This window comes from Phocoena sinus, chromosome 13, assembly GCF_008692025.1.
Source record: "Phocoena sinus isolate mPhoSin1 chromosome 13, mPhoSin1.pri, whole genome shotgun sequence".
In the NCBI taxonomy this organism is placed as follows: domain Eukaryota; kingdom Metazoa; phylum Chordata; class Mammalia; order Artiodactyla; family Phocoenidae; genus Phocoena; species Phocoena sinus.
Window position 1 is genome coordinate 31,005,886 of NC_045775.1, and position 16,231 is coordinate 31,022,116.

General features: G+C 47.9%; 1 long non-coding RNA gene and 1 pseudogene across 1 annotated transcript; one reads left to right on the forward strand and one right to left on the reverse strand.

Annotated features, from left to right (window-relative positions):
- The first annotated feature begins 729 nt into the window (after window positions 1-729).
- On the forward strand, window positions 730-2,122 carry LOC116764003 (annotated as a pseudogene).
- Window positions 2,123-14,131: 12,009 nt separating this feature from the next.
- Window positions 14,132-15,720, reverse strand: LOC116764688. Its single transcript, XR_004352978.1, has 3 exons — window positions 15,663-15,720; window positions 14,375-14,653; window positions 14,132-14,257 (listed from the first exon to the last, which is right to left on the reverse strand). It is a non-coding gene; the product is annotated as an uncharacterized LOC116764688 (long non-coding RNA).
- Between the last annotated feature and the right edge of the window lie 511 nt (window positions 15,721-16,231).

Here is a 16,231-nt window from a genome sequence, read left to right on the forward strand (position 1 = left end):
GGTAGGTAAGATTTGGACATTTCTCTGCCAGGATATTCAAGCCTCCAGAAATTATACTGCCACTACATTCCAACTTTCAAAGTTTACTCAAGCTGGGCAGTCGGGCCAGTGAACTTTGTTCCACATTACCCATACTCGGAAACTCTTGTTTTTTAAAAGTATCATTCAGGCTTTCAGTTTCCCCATTGTTCTTTCACAGGGCCGGTATTACCGGAAACAGACCAGAACTAGATAAACCAGAGCTCGCGGGCCTCTCAAGGTCGCAGTTCCCTAGCACGAGAATGGAAAATTTCCTACCTACTGTCCCACACGGGGGCTCAGACCAGCCTCAGTCTTGCCGGACTTTCCCAGCACCACGCAGGCGGTGCCCGACGGCGGAAGAACTCCTCCCCTCAGAGGGGAAAACCCAATTAAAGCGGCACTCCGCTCAAAACCAGGTGACCAAGTCTCACACCTTTCCCCCCGGCCCCCCCAAAAAAAGAAAATCTCCAATCAAGGCATCCCAGTAGGTAAGTACACCCTGGTGTCCTCACGCTCGAGGTTCTGCCACTCACCAGAGGCGTCTCAAAGATCAGACAAGACCAAACCAGACCAGCACCGTTTCTTCCTCCTCCTCCTCTTCTTCCTCCTCGTCTTCCTCATATCCTTCAGGTGGACCACCTTCATCTTCATCGTGTTCATCTCCATATACCCATCATCCTCTTCCTCTTAGCCTGGGGCTTCGCCAAGATGGCGGCGCCCATGTGGCTGTGAATTTCCCAGGGTCGGTGGTTTGGTACCTGAGGAGGGCCGTGAGTCCGGCCTCTGGGGCTGCGTGAGGCCCACACGGGCGCTCAGGGGTTTCTGGTGGTGCAGAAGGCTCGGGATCTGTTCAAGGAATTCTTCTCCGGGAGGGGGATGAAGACAGAGCTCCCAGAGCTCTTCCACACGTGGCTTCGACCCCACGGCCGGCTCACTTCATGTGGGGCATCTGCTGGCGCTGCTGGGCCTGTCTCACCCCCAGCGAGCAGGCCACAGCACGATGACGCTAGTGGGAGGCGCCGCGGCGCGCCTGGGAGACCCGAGCGGTGGTTCCAAGGAGCGCGAGGCACCGGACGCAGAGCGCTCGCAGATCAACGCGCCCGCCCTGCAGCGAGGGCTCAAGGCCCTGGCGGCTGATCACCAGCAGCTCTTCACTAACGCGCGGACCCAGGGCAGCTTCACGTTGCTGGACACCTCGGCGTGGTCCCAGAAGTATCACCTGCTGCACTTCCTAGCTGCAGTGGGCTGCCACTTCCGCAGGGGTGCGCTGCTGAGCCGACTGAGCATGCAGACTCCGCTCCAGAGCCTGAAAGGCATGAGTTTGGCCACGTTTTTAATACCAGGTGCTCCAGGCCTATGATTGCTACTACCTGTTCTAGCCTTATGGATGCCGGGTCCAACTAGGTGGATCTGATCAGCTGGGCAATATCATGTCTGGATATGAGTTCATCCATAAGTTCACCGGAGAAAACATATTTAGAATCTGTTCCTCTAATTACAACTGGAGCAAAACTGGGGAAGTCCGCTGGCAATGCTGTCTGGCTAAACAGATAAGACATCTCCATTTGAATTGTATCAATTCTTTGTGAGGCAGCAAGATGATTTGGTAGAAAGGTCCCTGAAGCTCTTCACTTTTCTGAACCTTCCAGAGATTGACCACATAATGTAGCTGCATGTCAGAGAGCCAGAAAAGCAGGGTGGTCAGAAATGACTCGCTGCAGAAGTAACAAAGCTTGTTCACGGACAAGAACGACTGGGGTCTGCTGAAAGGTGTACACAAGCCCTTTATCATGGTAGCATAGATGCGCTAGAGGTCATGTCTAATCAAACTCCTTTAGAGTTTTTAAAAGAAGCTTCATCTTCTGAATTAGTTCTTGACCCTGGAACAAGCATCCTAGATGCCTGCTGCAAAGTAAATGCCATTTCAAATGGACCCCGAGGGTATCAGATGATAACAGAAGGCGGAATCAGTATAAATCACAGACAAGTAACAAATTCTGAGACTGTTTTAGTTGTTGGACAACGTATTCTTAAGAATGGACTTTGGTTACTTAAAATAGGAAAAAGAAATTTTTACATTATAAAATGGCTTCAGCAATGATGAAAAATCCTTCTGGTGGTTCAAACTTATCCACAATTCATTCTCAAGACATATGAACTTATACCTTCGCTTATGCAAATCAAACAATAAGCAGGTGGGGGACAGGGGAGAAGTGTCTCAGGAAGGCCTCATAGGGTCCTGCTTGGTAACACGAGAACAAGAAGTTGCAGGACTTGTAGGCAGCACCGTTCAGCTACATCGGACATGCGTGAAGGGGGTCATAGATATGAAGTTGGAACATGCCCAGCCACGCCCAGGACTCTATTTCCTGTCACATTTGACTCAGTCTGGTTTGAGGAGGGATAGAGACAGCTGTGTGGCCCTTCTCAGGATCAGCACAGGCAGACCAGGCTGAGAGCACTGAAGTTCACTTGTGCTGGCAAGGAGCCATCGGCCTTGAAAACAGGGTCCATTTATGGTTTACCTTTTCCTTTGTCTCGGGACATAAAATTAGCAAAATTTCTCCTGCAGCCCATCACCGTTTTCTGTGAAGTGCCAGCTGTCACTCCATGACTCAGATCACTCCACACAGCACATTCTAACCTGAATGACACTGGCCAGAATGCACTAGCCATCGGTCCCGCCTGCTTTGAATTTCCATCGCTGCACAGCCCAATCTTAGCAGAGGGAAGCCCGCTCAAGGAAGCAGAGTTGAAGGTTAGCTCTGACCCCTGTGCGTGAACGTGCACTGAAAAGTGACAAGTGACACAAAGATAAGAAGTAGTGATGATGATGTGTATCCTTATACACTGAATGTAGCGTCTCTCCTCCTCTGGAGACCACGAGGATGTAAGCACATAAGGAAGTGGATGGCATTTACGTTCCCAGGGGAGAGGCTGTGCACAAAGACATGATAAATACTCCTGCCAGCTCAAAATAAACACTGGTGTCACAAAGACGCTTCTTCCAGCCCCCTGGTGTTTGGGGTCCTCCCTTTCTATATTCCACCTCCCTGCTCTTTCTATTTCTATGGCGCCTGTCACCATGGTTTCTAGGTACTCACATAAACACATTAAGTTGAAAACAGAGCTGTATGTGGGAAGACACACTCCTTATTTCCCGAAGCTGAGCTTGGAAGAGGAGCGACCAGGTGGAACTGACTCCCCAGATGACGGAATCTTGAGATTTCATGTGGGAGAAGAGAAGCAAACACCAAATATCTATCCAATGCCTGCAGGCTGTAACACCTTATTAGCTGCCCGAAGATTCAGAGTAATGATTCCATGTGCCTTGCCCTCAAGGACTTAACAGCCTCCAAGGCAATAGCAGACTCTCCAAATACACCACTAGCTTAGGGACACTGGATTGCACCAGGGCTTGTCCTTGCCAAGGGTAGATGGATATACATACAGCTGAGAGCTCACCTGTGGAAAAACACCAGCTCAGCCCAGAAGTGAACTCTGTCTGGTCTCATACTGTGCCAGGGGCATCGGAACTAAGAGATGAAAGCCATCATTATGGAGATGTGTTGAGGAGGGGGGAGAGATGAGTAAAGACCTGCAGAATGGAGCAGGCAAAGCTTGTTCCAAACCAAGAGATGAGTCCTGTATCTCATCATGGGCAGCTGGCCCCTCTTGAGCCAGAATTTGTAAAAGCCTCAAATAACATCCAAAGAGAAGCCAGATCCTTGGTTCTAGCTCCTATTCTGCCACTATGTCATTAGATAATCTAAAGTGATTACTTAACCTTGTCTGATAAATGTGGGGTTACAGACCGTCAGAGTTGGATAAAACCCTAGCACCTTGCCCATATTTTACGAACCACAAGTCAGAATATATTTGCCAAAACATCCTTATTCTGTTTCCAAGATCAAGAGGCTTTCAAAGGGGTATGGAGTGAATGTGGGCATACTGGAGTTTCTGGGACATGTAATGGTTTATAGTCACCGTCACAGGCAGAATATTGAAAATAGGACTGTTCCAGAAAGCCTGAGACAAGGGATGCAGGAATGGATGGCTTTCCAGCAGGACGTTCCTTCCCAGGGCACCACCACGTGGTCAGAAACACCTCCTTGAATATCTCCATGGGGGCTAGTTTTACTATTGAAGCAAAAAAAAAAAAAAAAAAAAAAAAATCCACTTCCTAGTACCTTATTCCTCAGTCCCAATTTTGTCCTCTAATCCTATCCCCCCCCCAAAAAAAATCTTCTCTTCTACGAAACTCCTGAATATTTAAAAGAGAGACTGGTCTTGGCATGCCTTCTTTATCCTAAACCAGACATCCTTAGTTACTACAGCTGTTTCTTGGTTGCCAGGCCTGTCATCTGGATGACCTTTTAGCTAACTGTATGCTAATGGAACACACAGCTTTTTAGAGAGATGGTTTGACCAGAGTCATGGCACACTTTAGCCACGAGGGGAAAGTCGAGGCTCCCTTAGTCCACCCTAGGAGAGGAGGCAGCTGGAATCTGGTTGAGGGTATGGAGTTGGGCATTCTTCTGACCTCTTCCACTCTCCTTTTCAGAATCTCCATCCTGCAGAAGCACATGCCTCCAGTCAGAAGGACCAGGACTTGCACCTTGCATGGGGATGGAACCTGCCCTTGCCAGCAGGACCAAGGTGAAGCCAGGAAAAGGAGATAGGGAGTGGCTGGCCTAGGGCTCTACTCTAGGCCAAGAGAAATAATGTGGTCGCTTTGCCAGGCCTTCTCACCAACCAAGTAAAAAGGTCAGATAAAGGGGGCCAAAGAGGTTTTTCACTTAGTTTGAGGGAAAAGGAGTGCTTGAAGCTCACCCAGCCGTGAGGGCTGGCCAAGACCCAGCCATCTCCGCCTCCTTTCAACAGAGGAATGGTGACAACCAGCAAAGAATAAGTATACTACAGTGAGATAGTTACATCCCTTGGCCCAGGTGCTGTGCTTGCTGTTAATGCAAACTTGGCATTTACCTTCTTAACCAGTTTCCCTGTTGGCTCATATCAGAACCATGGATGACAGGAAAAATGTTTTCCTAAATAAAACTAAACCTAGATCCTGCAAGGTTTAGCATCAGAAGGAGAAGTCAAAGAGGAAGGGATGGTTATCTAAGGAGCCCCGACTCCATCACTAACCTCTGGGTGCTCTCACTTCAGTTACCAAGTCAGTACTGCACTGGTACCCAGGGACTACAGGCTTCTGTCCCAGCTCTAGTCTAAGAGTAGAACCACACCTTCCCTCGTCTGTTGGTTTTCTCTTGACTCTGCTAAGAACAAGTGGTATTGCCAGTTTGGGGGTTGGTTCCAACATAGCTAATTTGTCCCCAGAATTCACAGCACTAAACCCCAATTCACTCAGTATCTGAGAGACCTACACATTTGCCCAAAGGGTCTGAAACAAGTCTTCACTAATCCCTCTTGGGTGCCTCATTTATACACCATTCTCCAGCCCTGCCCCCATTAGTCCCCTCATTGGCAATCTTGACATCCTCTATCTCTATACAAAGTGAGATCACTGGCTCTGCAGCCCACCCAAGTATGCCCTGCTCAGATCTCAGGATCAGATTTGAGAAATGTTCCTCCTCCTTAATAGAGTGACGTAATAAATGACTTCACCCTTCAGATAGGACCTTGCCTTTCATGGAGAGGGGTGCCCCTAAGCACAATAACACAGTATTCACAAAGTAAACTAGATGACCAGTCTAGTCTTGGGCCAGGAAAGGCTCCGTACACTTGGGCCTTCACTGAAGTATCTCTGGGCAGGTCTGGATGAGGGGCCACCTTGGAGGGGCTGCCTTCCCTCTGTGGCACCCAGGACCTGCTTCATGTAACAGGAGGTGCCGAGCAGCACGTGGCCTGTGGCCTGCAAGCTGAAGAGGACCCAAGAAAGAGCTTCCTTCAGGACGTGCGTAGCCCCAAGGCAGTGCAAACCATAGGAAAGGGAGCATGTGCCATAGAGGGTTGCCTTCAGGTTCAGGTAGCCAATGAAGTCCTGGGAATTCACCTTGTGCAGGTAGAAAGTTACACGGGTCTCACCGATCTTCTTGCCAGGCTAATGGAAGAGGGAGAATTGGTACCTAGGCCCCTGCTCTGATGGGGGCTGCACCTTCTGCACTGTGCCCTCTGCCAGGACCCTAAAGTACTCTTCTGCCTCTCCGGTTGTGTCATTTTTGTCCAGAGCCGGGGGGGAAGGGCTGGTCTGCCAGTCAAGGAGGTGCTCAATTCTGCGGCCAGATGCCCTTCCACACACTCTGGTCGGCATTGCTTAGTCCATAGGTCAGGGCTCTGGGGGTCATCACACTTGCTCTTCACAAGCCTAAAATGACTGTTGTGAGGGGAAAAAATTGTAGGACATAATTCCAGCTTTAATACCCTTTCTGGAAAGAGATGAGGATACAAATAAATGAGTATATGCCTATATGCAAAAATACATGAATTTTAAGTGCTTGGAAATGTTTAAGGGCTCATTTTCAGAGCCCTTAGGCAAAATCACCCCCTCTTAAATGAATTCCCACTTCTCGAAGGTGGAGCAGGTTCTGAGGGGAGCCCTGCCTCGGGCTGGGCAGGCGGCTTGGAGGGAGGGCTCACCCAGTTTCCCTGGCCGGGCCCAGCTGGCCCTCCGGAGGCCTGCTCCACTCAGACAGGAGTTGAAGGGCGGCCCATCTGCCCCGGGTTTGTAACCGCAAGGACACCCCTCAGCTTCGTCCCCCGGGAGGACCGCGCGCCCCGCCCCTCGCAGGCGCCGCTGCCGGGCTTCTGGCCACCAGGTGGCGCCACGCGGCGGCCCGCGCGCCGCTCCAGCAGCGGGGGCGGGTCCGGCAACGGAGGACCCGGGGTAACTGGCCTCCTGGGCCAACCCGCCCGACCGCACCTCGGGAGCTGGGTCCCGCCAAACCCGCGCTTGGGGCCAAGGGGCACAGGCGGCTTCAGCAGAATTGCTGAACAGTCTTGTAAAAAAAAATTTCCAGCCCATCCACCACTCCCAAATCAATTTAAAAATTAAAAATAAGTTGATACGGGAAGTTGCTGGCGAAAATGTACAGAACAGCTTGGATACAGGCAACAGCAGAGGTGCTGTTTAAGAAGGAGCGTGAGTTCTGGAGTCTTGACTGCGTTCAAATCTGCTTAACGACCTTGGGCACGTTATTTAACCTGCATATCACCTCACTGCCTCATCTGCAAATACCGGTAATTTACATAGAGCTTAACTCATGGGGTTGTTGACAGGAAGTAAACGAATTGATACACTTACATACACGTGTGTGTATTTAATATATGTACAGATTAAATTATGTATACAAATTAAAATAACATGTATATCTATACATTACATAAAATACATAATTACATATGTACGTAATATAAAGTTATATGCCAAGCACACAGTGAGCACCGATAATGTTAGCTATATTCTATATTTCAGTAAGCAATTTCTATGAATTGTTTTTATTTTTTATTATTTTTAAAATTTATTTATTTTTGGCTGCGTTGGGTCTTCGTTGCTGCGTGTGGGCTTTTCTCTAGTTGCGGTGAGCGGGGCTACTCTTCGTGGCAGTGCGCGGGCTTCTCACTGTGGTGGCTTCTCTTGTTGCAGAGCACGGGCTCTAGAGCGCAGGCTCAGTACTTGTGGCGCAGGGGCTTAGTTGCTCCGCGGCATGTGGGATCTTCCCGGACCAGGGCTGGAACCCATGTCCCCTGCATTGGCAGGCGTATTCTTAACCACTGAGCCACCAGAGAAGTCCCAAATTATCTATTTTTAAAAACATCTTTCATTCAAACAAGACAAAGTCATACTTTCGGGGATTTTGTTAACTTTTTATATGGAAATTTTCAAATGTTTACAACAGTAGAGAAAATAGTATAATGAACCCCCATGGACCTATCACCTAGTTTCAATAATTATCAACACATGGCCAGTTCTGTTTCATCTGTACCCCACATCCTCTCCTCCAGTAAGTTGCAAATCCCAAATCTCATCTCATCACTTCATTTGTAAATACCTGACTATTCACAGCACTTTTAAAGCTCAACGTTTATTTAATATTGTCTCTGTGCACAGTCTGTTGTAGTCATCAGTCCAGAGCCTTCCCATAACACAAGAATCTTTTCCACACCAGCATTTGACACAGAAATTGGAACTGAATATTGAATCAGCAGCAGTTTCTTTGCCGGAAAAGTATTTCCACTTCTCAAGAGATGTGTTCTCTCTACGGAAGGAACATTGCTTTCAGGCCCTGGCTCCCTCCCAGTGAGAATCCAAAGACTGCTCTTTAATCCATGGTGACCCACCCCAGGCTGAATTATCGCAGTTGGGGAAGATTTCTCCTAATTAGTCAGATTCCTGCACTCAGAGCAGGATATGATCCATTTTAAGAAGGAAACCACTTTTCCAGATACTTGAAGATTTTAGGATATACACCCAATACTTCTGGGTGGCACGGGGTGGGGACCATTGGAACTACTGTCTCCTGGAGTGTTCTTTACACAATGCCAATGTCACTTTCACACTGAAAATTTAACCAAATTTTTCCCCTCAAGGCACCTTGGAAATGTGTTAACATTTTAAATTATTGACTTAAGACGCGCACACACACACACACACACACACACACTCACACACACACACACACACACACTTTAATTTGTGGTTTAAACAGGCTAATTGGATTCCCTCACCGAATCAACAGTTATAAAAACCTTAGTGCTGGCAGGGGGCGGGGGGGTTGTTTTTGGTTTGGGGCATGCCACATGGCTTGTGGGATCTTGGGATCTTAGTTCCCCACCCAGGGATTGAACCTGGGCCCTCGGCAATGAAACCACGGAGTCCTAACCACTGGACCGCCAGGGAATTCCCTCTAGTGCTGTGTTTTTATATTTATAAAGTAGGCATCTGGGGCTTCCCTGGAGGCGCAGTGGTTGAGAGTCCGCCTGCCGATGCAGGGGACACGGGTTCGTGCCCCGGTCTGGGAAGATCCCACATGCCGCGGAGCGGCTGGGCCCGTGAGCCATGGCTGCTGAGCCTGCGCATCCGGAGCCTGTGCTCCGCAACAGGAGAGGCCACAACAGTGAGAGGCCCGCGTACCGCAAAAAAAAAATAATAAAAATAAAGTAGGCATCTGTCTTCCTCTCATTCTCAAAACAGGAAAAAATGTGACCATGTTAAATCAAGCAGGGAGACTGTCTAGGCGTAGGGGCATAATTCCCAATTCCTCCACTCTCTTTCAGCAAGCTGAATGAGTTATCATAATTACGCTTTTGACACTAGTGACCCCTTTTTCTGATTATTCTCCAGTCTCTGAGAGTCTCATAATGATCAGTTTCCAATTCCTACGGCCTCTGCACCTTGGGGATGAGACTCCTTAGGGATCAAGAGAGCTGAGCAGCAGTTGACTCTCTCCTGAGTCAGTCCTTCTATCAGGCTGCTGGCGCGCAAGGCAGAGACGTGGAGGGCCAGAGAGGATGTCTTAGGGACCAGGACCCTCACACGCTCCAGGAGAGGGGCAAGTAGGTGACCGTTATGTCCATGGCTGTTGGCCGATGAACTGAAGCCCAGATCAAGAACGCCTCACGATCATTTTCTGATTTTAAAATCCAAACTTGACAACCTCGATCCTTCCAGTAGATGTAATCATCCCCTTCTTCCCATTACCACAGTGATCTGTGTACATTTCCTATGCCTTTGCATTAGATTTTTTTTTGAATAGATTTATTTATATTTATTTATTTATGTATTTATGGCTGCGCTGGGTCTTCGTTGCTGCGCGCGGGCTCTCTCCAGTTGTGGCGAGCGGGGGCCACTCCTCATTGCGGTGCGCGGGCGTCTCACCACAGTGGCCTCTCTTGTTGCGGAGCACGTGCTCCAGGCGCACGGGCTTCAGTAGTTGTGGCTTGCGGGCTCCAGAGAGCAGGCTCAGCAGCTGTGGCGCACGGTCCCAGCCGCTCCGCGGCATGTGGGATCTTCCTGGACCAGGGCACGAACCCGTGTCCCCTGCATCGGCAGGCGGACTCTCAACCACTGCGCCACCAGGGAAGCCCAGCTCAGTTATCTTTTAATTCCTCAGTGGCCAGCCTCGTAGAAAGTAGGTGCCCAATAAACATTAGTTAATTTGATGATTCAAATCACAGGGGCAACTTGCTATTGACTCGACTTTCCTCTCTTCAACACCATCTGCAGCATAGTACATGTTGGATTTTTTTTTTAATGTCATTCAAAATCACCCTGGGTTTTGTTTGTTTTTAAATACAAATGCTCCAGATCCAAAAGTTCCTTGCTAAGGGAGGGATGTGCTAGCTTGAAGGTCTACTGGGGTACTATCAACTATAAAATCCAGGAACTACCAGAGGTAGCGCTGGTGAGAAAACACTGGTTGCAAAATGCAGCTCTTGACATCTGTCATCTATTTTCTCCTCCTTGGAGTCAGTTGCCCTCCGGCCAAAGTGGAATGGCCTGCCTTGGTCACTCAAGTACAGTAAAATGTGGAAGAAAGCCAGAACTGACCTTCAGAGCTCAGCAGCATCCTTCCAGTTAGAAGCAGCCCTTCTCTGTGTGATGGCAAAGCCCTGGCAACAATGCACAAGTGAAAGGTGTTATAGCCCATGGAGTTAAGGGTTAGAAGTAGGCATCCCTCCGCTGATTGCTGCACTCTGAGGGGACCTGCTTCTCTTGCTGTCCCCACCAGCCCAGAGTTTGGCTGACTTTCTGGAAGTGTCCCTAACTATATCATTTCTTCTTCCACCCTAAGCCACTAAGGCTTGCTGCATGGGACACGCTGCGTGGCATGCCCCCATCATTCATTTTCTCCAGCTGCGACAACTGCACTTCTTTTGAGAAGACTGCATACCGTCAGTAAGACGGTGTTAAAAAAGGGCTTAGGATAGGGTTTGGGCTTGTGTTCAGTGATTCTGGGGAGGGTTCAAGGAGGCTCTGCTCTGGATTGGATGTTGTCAGGAAGCAGGGATGATCCTAGGATTAGTACCTTACTCATCTAGAAGGCAGGAGGAACAAGGCGAGCCCACAGCTGTAATTGCTAAAGAAGACAAAGTCACTCATGTTACCCAGGACAGAGGAATGTTTGGTGGCCATTTTTGTGGTCTGGACAATTTCTTGGCTTTGATTACGGTCAGACATGATTCCAGAGGGGTCCTGTTTTTGTCTCGATCCATCAGGGTCACAGAGTGGTCTTCTCTGATACATTTGTTCATTCAGTGAGACTGTTTGTGTTTAAGCAGAGTGCGCCCCAGACTGGCCAACAGTGGTGGGCCGGCTGCCTCTCCCTTTCTCACTCTCGCTCCACTCTCTCGCTACGGCCGGCGTTACGGTTCACAGTTTGATGTCTCCGATCTCCATCCCTCCTTCCAGCCCCAGCTGGACCCTGGGCCTTTCCCTTCACTGAATTTCTGCCTTCCCCACACAACTTAGCATTCATGGTGTGTGGGCCTGCCCCCGGAGGCGGATCCCACATAGAGGGCCCAGGCATTTCTGAAGAGTGGGACCAGCCTGGGAGGGCTGATGTGCTCGCGGAGCCCAGGCGGGCCCCCATGGTGACCACCCAGCAAAGGGTGATGGAGAAGGGGGAGGAAAGGCATTCCTCCTTCCCCAACAAAGGTGCTGCTGGGATTTCGGGAATCCGAGGGAACAGGGTGCCACCTTGCAGCTCTGGCAGAGGGCCGAGCATGGACAGCGCCCCCTCAGGGCAGGCATCTGCCTTGGAGCTGTGCTAAGGCCCCTTCCCAAATAGGAGACAGCTGGACTTGAAGTCACCCGGTGAGTTTTAGTGCAGAGCTGGGGTTACTGCAGAGTGAAAGATGGAGCCGTATGAGCCAACACACGTCCACACACTGGTGAGGCCTAAGGAAACAAAGGTTATGCTTTTTGTTTGTTTGTTTTACAAAAGCACTTTTAAAAATTATAATACACACTTATTGTAACAATTTAAACAAATTGAATTACAGAAAGATAAAAAAATAAAAGTAATTCCCTCTTCCACCTCTGTCCAACCCCACCCTCTTAAAGTAACTGGTGGCAGGGTGTATCTTTCCACACTTTTATTATACAAACACAGAATTGCCTATTTAGAGTCTCAGTTTTGCTTTTTAAAAAACATGATCATTCCCTTCATATTGTTCAACACTTGCTTATTTTCACTTGACAATATGTCTTCTACACCTTTCCAAGTCAATACATATAAATGTGATTCATTCTATTTGATGATTACATAGTTTTCCATAGAATGCATGCACCATGATTTACTAAATCAGCCCATTATCAATTCTGGCTCATGGTTATGTCTTATCAACTTTGTTTGATGACTGTTTCCCCTGGGATAGTCTTATTTTAGTTGTAGTCTCCCAAATAACACAGAGCACATCTTAAATACAAATTTCCTTCCTAGAGCCTAACACATCACTGCCTACACCCATCTCACATTTGACGTGACATGAATATTTTATTAATTTTGGAAATGCTCGTAATGTCTTCTTCTCATTTGCTAAAAGAAAAACAGTTCTTAGGGTGAGAGGCTCATATTTGGCACATTTACTGAGCAGGAGGAGATAATTTTTAATTTCCTAATCCCATATGGTACAAATTTTCTCCATATGTCAACCTCCCTCCCGACACGTGCCTCCTATTTTCCCAGGGAAATATCCTTGTATCACTATAGAAAACATTTAACTTCTACTTGCATACCATAAAATTATTCAAGTTTCAGGATGAGGCTGCCTAATCCAACACCCTCATTTTAAAGATGAACAAAGTGAGGTTTGGAGGGATTCATAATTTGGCCAAAGTCACATACTTAGCAAAGCAGTTGGGGCTAGGAGTAGCCACTGGAGGGTTCTCTCCACTGCAGGAGACAACCCTTCCAGGGCTTGGGGTGGTTGAAGCACAGCACATAGGAAATGGTATTTTTATATGTGGAGGATTTAAAGGTAGATCACTAATTTTTCTCAAAGACTTTTAAACAAATAACTGATTAGTGCCACTTAACCACCCATCCCTCTGAAGAAAGAACCCTTTGCACCAGACCAGAGTCTATAACTTTTTTTTTCCTCAGGAGATATGCTCTTGCTTCAGCTTGCAGTTTTCTCAGCATTCCAGTAGCTAATTGAGTGATGAACACTCTTCTGTTCTTGCATTCCCCCTCCATCCTTGGCATTGCAGCATGTCCTGGCCTGCAACTGAAGCTGCTTACCATCTGGTTATGTAAAGGTGTGGCCAGAAAGGAAATCCTTGTCAGGAGTGGATCCAGATTCGTAGGGCCTAAAGCTTATAAAATTTCTGAGATCATCTTCAATAGAAGACAATACAAAATATCTTATTTTTGCTATTTATACACAAACATATGAACACATCACTAGGCCTCCTCCCAGGGCCTTAGAAAGAACAAGGCCCTGGCAAGTGAGGGGTGCAGAAGCTTAATTTCTTAAAGCTTAGGGGCAAAATTGCCTCTGGGCCTTATATGAAGTAAAGTAGGATATACCTGGGGCACCCTTTTTTTAAAAAAATTAATTAATTAATTTATTTTTGGCTGCATTGGGTCTTCACTGCTGTGCGCAGGCTTTCTCTACTTGCGGTAAGCAGGGGCTACTCTTTGTTACTGTGCGTGGGCTTCTCATTGCAGTGGCTTCTCTTGTTGCAGAGCACGGACTCTAGGAGCGCGGGCTCAGTAGTTGTGGCTCATGGGCTCTAGAGCGCAGGCTCAGTAGTTGTGGCGCACGGGCTTAGTTGCTCCGCGGCATGTGGGACCTTCGCAGACCAGGGCTCAAACCCGTGTCCCCTGCATTCGCAGGTGGATTCTTAACCACTGCGCCACCAGGGAAGCCCCGGGGCACCCTTTCTAATCCCTCACATGGATCTGGACAGAGCTGCCCAGACCCCTCCAGGAGGAAGTACTCACAGCAACCAGAAGCCCCAGAGTTTTCAGGACAGTTCCAGTTTCAAATATTTTATCAGGCCATGTGTCAAAGGATGCATCTTGACTTTTCAAAAAATATAGGTGATAATGTTACAGGATGGAAGCGTAAAAGACAAAGAAAACAAAGCGAACCCCCCCTAAAAAAACCAGTGTCCCCACCCCCTCCCCCCCACCAGTAAGTACAAATAGGGACAGAACTACCAATTGTTTCCTCTGGATGTTTTGTTTCCTGTCTCAGAATGGAAAGAATGAGTCCAGGAAGGACAATAACAGCACACAGCCTCTGCAGCCACAGAAGTTTCCACCTGCTAAGAAAACAGCAGGAATCTTTCAGGAAATCATCTTCCCTTATTGGGTAGCAATCATTATGTTGCCACGAAAACCTTGCCTTCTTAGACTTACATTGGATAAGAAATAAAACATACCCAGAAAGGACAAGTTGAGTTCAAAAGGCTGGAGAATTTCCCTCTAGTTCCTGTGCTCAGCTTTTTATTCCACAGTAACCAGAACCGAGATTTCAGAACACAATATTGAAGCAGCTGTGCTGTGTAGGACTCCCATGCCAAAGACTCAGGAAACTGTTCCACAGACTTCTCAGAGGCTGTCAGGGAACAGATGTGCAGTGTAAAGCTGTTCACCAAGCATTCATGAATCATCTGTGCGGGTCAGGAAAGAGGAGTTCATTTTGTTTTCCAGGGGACACCCTACACTTGAGAGACAGTGACACACGTCATGCACTTCCAGGGTCAGCCTAGTGCAATGCCTGCCTGTTCAGTAATAGTAATAGTGATCATAATAACAGTCATAACTACTGTTTATTGAGACTTACTTTATGCTTTAAATGTATTATCTCATTTAATTCTCATAACTTTATCAATATTCCTATTTTACCTAAAAGAAAACAAACCTAGAGATGTTAAGAAACATACCCAGTGTCATACAGCTAACAAGTGCTAAAGCTGGTGCTCAAACCAGTTCTATCAGACTGCAGAGGCCATTCATTTAACCACTGTACTTTCCTGTCTCTTTTAATAGGCAACAGATGGATTGCTGAGTCATTAACTCAAGAAGGAAAAAAAAAGCAGAATTCAATTAAATATATCCACAAAGATTAGCCAATCCCTGCTTAGTGTTGACATCAGCAGAAAAACTGCTTTAGGCCAAGCTCCATTCTCTCACCGGTCCCAGCATGAGAATCACCTGGGCACTTGTGAAAAAGACCAATTCCTGGGCCACCCTGGAGCTACTGAGTCAGAATCTCTGGGAATGGGGCCTCAGAAACTTCATTTTACATACCCAACACCCACCCACACCCAGGCAACTCTACAGAACGATGAGGTTTGAGAACAGCTGCTTCTAGGATGGCCATCCTCCTGGCTCACCTGGAAGAACCAATTTATATCTGTTGTCCTGGCATATGTATCAATAGTGCCCCCCTTTATTCTCCTAAGTGTTTCAGTTTAGACAATCAGTTTGCATATACAGTTGGCCCTCTGTATCCCTGGGTTCCACATTCATGGATTCAACCAACTGCAGATCGAAAATATTAGGGAAAAAAATTCCAGACAATTTCAAAAAGCAAAACTTGAATTTGCCATGCTGGCAACAATATATTAATACATAGCATTTACATTGTATTTGCAACTATTTACATAGCATTTACACTGAATTAGCCATTACAAGTAATCTAGAGACAATTATTAAAATATTTACTTATTTTTGGCTGCGTTGGGTCTTCACTGCTGCGCGCGGACTTTCTCTAGTTGCAGCAAGTGGGGGCTACTGTTCGTTGCGATGCACTGGCTTCTCATTGCGGAGGCTTCTTTTGCTGCGGAGCACAGGCTCTAGGCACTTGGGCTTCAGTAGTTGTGGCACGTGGGCTCAGTAGTTGTGGGTCGCTCTAGAGTGCAGGCTCGGTAGTTGTGGCGCACGGGCTTAGTTGCTCCGCGGCATGTGGGATCTTCCCGTACCAGGGATCCAACCTGCATTGGCAGGCGGATTCTTAACCACTGCGCCACCAGGGAAGTCCCTAGAGACATTTTTTTCTTTTTTTCTTTGCGGTACCCGGGCCTCTCACTGCTGTGGCCTCTCCCGTTGTGGAACACAGGCTGCGGACGCACAGGCTCAGCGACCATGGCTCACGGGCCCAGCCACTCCGCAGCCTGTGGGATCTTCCTGGACTGGGGCACGAACCCGTGTCCCCTGCATCGGCAGGCGGACTCTCAACCACTGCGCCACCAGGGAAGCCCACCTAGAGACAATTTAAAGTATACAGAAGGAAG